This window comes from Amphimedon queenslandica, unplaced genomic scaffold, assembly GCF_000090795.2.
Source record: "Amphimedon queenslandica unplaced genomic scaffold, v1.1 AMPQUscaffold_13518, whole genome shotgun sequence".
NCBI lineage: Eukaryota > Metazoa > Porifera > Demospongiae > Haplosclerida > Niphatidae > Amphimedon > Amphimedon queenslandica.
In genome coordinates this window covers 389,397-392,113 of record NW_003546246.1, presented here as the reverse complement: position 1 = coordinate 392,113, position 2,717 = coordinate 389,397, and the positions used below count along the sequence as shown (strand labels likewise).

At 35.1% G+C, this 2,717-nt stretch overlaps 3 long non-coding RNA genes across 5 annotated transcripts; all 3 read right to left on the bottom strand.

The window, feature by feature from the left end:
• Positions 1-994: 994 nt before the first annotated feature.
• Positions 995-1,585, bottom strand: LOC109583262 (uncharacterized). Its single transcript, XR_002185433.1, has 3 exons — positions 1,569-1,585; positions 1,170-1,227; positions 995-1,023 (listed from the first exon to the last, which is right to left on the bottom strand). It is a non-coding gene; the product is annotated as an uncharacterized LOC109583262 (long non-coding RNA).
• Positions 1,585-1,912, bottom strand: LOC109583261 (uncharacterized). Its single transcript, XR_002185432.1, has 4 exons — positions 1,875-1,912; positions 1,773-1,830; positions 1,671-1,728; positions 1,585-1,626 (listed from the first exon to the last, which is right to left on the bottom strand). It is a non-coding gene; the product is annotated as an uncharacterized LOC109583261 (long non-coding RNA).
• A 65-nt stretch (positions 1,913-1,977) lies between these two features.
• On the bottom strand, positions 1,978-2,666 carry LOC109583256 (uncharacterized). Of its 3 annotated transcripts, none has more exons than XR_002185430.1 (4): positions 2,356-2,666; positions 2,265-2,311; positions 2,172-2,220; positions 1,978-2,025 (listed from the first exon to the last, which is right to left on the bottom strand). It is a non-coding gene; the product is annotated as an uncharacterized LOC109583256 (long non-coding RNA). The 3 variants fall into 3 exon arrangements; XR_002185431.1 differs by having other exon boundaries at positions 2,265-2,552; positions 2,599-2,666; XR_002185424.1 differs by having other exon boundaries at positions 2,265-2,666.
• Between the last annotated feature and the right edge of the window lie 51 nt (positions 2,667-2,717).

Sequence of the window (2,717 nt, the reverse complement as noted above, 5' to 3'; positions counted from 1 at the left end):
CAGGTTGCTGAATACTTGTTGTAGGAGTGGTACATACAAGTGATATAAACATTGCCACCAGTGCTACTGTTAAGATACAGGGCGAGAATGTGGAAGACATGATGGTTTGAAACATTTTAAAATTATCTTGTTTAAGAATATTTTTTATTATTCCTTAAGCTTTATGATTATCATTTGACAGTTGCTCTTTTATAGCTGGCAAAAGTTAATTTGGTCCCTTTTAGTGCTGTTTCCAAGCTACTTTTGGAACTCATTTTGTTTATTTTGATAGTTTTAATTTTATTTTATGTACGCTATAAATGAACACATGCTCTGGGATGACACATTACATGCATAGTTATTTTAGACCACCTGTCAGGATATTTATTGATTCATAACAAGACAAATCTTGTATACATGTGTTGTACATGTGCCATGTATGCATGTATATACATGTAGATCAATAAAGGTAAATAACAAACTAATACCGTCAAGGGGGTATATTTGCCAGGGAAAATATTCCATGAAAATCACCTTTCAACCTATTTACAAGGAAAAATTTTTGCATTTTTCTTTTACTAACTATTATTAGTATGGTAAAAAATAATTTTTGTAGACAAAAATTTCCACGAATATGAAATTAGCAAAATTAAATCCCCATAAAATATACCCCCTATACAGTATGTTTGATGCATTAATAGTAACTAGCCTGTCTGAAGCACTGATATCAATTCTCCACTGAAAGAATTGAACATTTTATAATTATCATTTAAAACAAAAATATTGCAAAGTGTTACTTTGCTGCTGTCAAAATCCTGTAAAGTAATCTTTCAACTGTAACTAAGTGTGTTCCTTCTGTCATGCCTTGGCAACCTCCTATATGACTATAGCTAATTACATTTCACTGTAAAATGAAAATTTTTGCAACTTAGAAAAAATGCAAACTTTGTGAAAAGTATTTCACTGCAAAATAAACCAGTATGATGTATCATTTTGTGGCTTCCACAGTTACCTCAGTTACCAGCCACTGTTACCTATATATAACTGAAACACATCTGTAACAATATCCATTGTATTGTGGCGGTTACCTTGGTTACCACAGTTACCTCAGTTACCAAGTTACCAGCTTCTGTTACCTATATATAGCTGATAGACATCTGTAGCAATATCCATTGTATTGTGGCGGTTACCTTGGTTACCACAGTTACCTCAGTTACCTAGTTACCAGCCACTGTTACCTATATATAACTGAAAGATGTCTGTAACAATATCCGTTGTATTGTGATGGTTACCTTGGTTACCACAGTTACCAAGTTATCAGCCACTGTTACCTATATATAGCTGATAGACATCTGTAACAATATCCATTGTATTGTGACAGTTACCTTGGTTACCACAGTTACCTCAGTTACCAAGTTACCAGCCACTGTTACCTATATATAGCTGATAGACATCTGTAACAATATCCATTGTATTGTGACGGTTACCTTGGTTACCACAGTTACCTCAGTTACCAAGTTACCAGCCACTGTTACCTATATATAGCTGATAGACATCTGTAACAATATCCATTGTATTGTGGCGGTTACCTTGGTTACCACAGTTATCTCAGTTACCTAGTTACCAGCCACTGTTACCTATATATAACTGAAAGATATCTGTAACAATATCCATTGTATTGTGGCAGTTACCTTGGTTACCACAGTTACCTCAGTTACCTAGTTACCAGCCACTGTTACCTATATATAACTGATAGATATCTCTAAAAATATCCATTGTATTGTGGCGGTTACCTTGGTTACCACAGTTACCTCAGTTACCTAGTTACCAGCCACTGTTACCTATATATAACTGATAGATATCTCTAAAAATATCCATTGTATTGTGGTGGTTACCTTGGTTACCACAGTTACCTCAGTTACCTAGTTACCAGCCACTGCTACCTATATATAGCTGATAGACATCTGTAGCAATATCCATTGTATTGTGACGGTTACCACAGTTACCTCAGTTACCAAGTTACCAGCCACTGTTACCTATATATAACTGAAAGATATCTGTAACAATATCCATGGTATTGTGGCAGTTACCTTGGTTACCACAGTTACCTCAGTTACCTAGTTACCAGCCACTGTTACCTGTATATGGCTGATAGACATCTGTAGCAATATCCATTGTATTGTGATGGTTACCTTGGTTACCACAGTTACCAAGTTACCAGCCACTGTTACCTATATATAACTGAAAGGTATCTCTAAAAATATCCATTGTATTGTGACGGTTACCTTGGTTACCACAGTTACCTAGTTACCAGCCACTGTTACCATTTTAGCTGATAGATATCTGTAACAATATGAATTGAAATTTGTTGGTTACCTTAGCTACCACATTTAAGAATCATCTTAACTATCTACGTTTGCTACTTTCCTTTTATTGCAAATAATAGTTATTTGTAGTCATTCAGTGACCAGACATTAATTACTTAACACCACAGTTCCTTGTGTTACCACTGAAAGTCATTATAATCACAGTCCAGAAATCATGTACCTGGTACAGTTGGTAGTTCATGCAAGCTGGGCAAGTTTGAAGTGCATATCATTTGTGATGAAAATTAGTTACCAAGTTACTGTAGTTACTGGTAACAATCCTGTTTTATATCCATTATGGTGTCCCCATATCTTGCCATGTCTAAAAAGCAGTTAAAACAATGCATGTCATGTATATAAAAACCAGGAGGC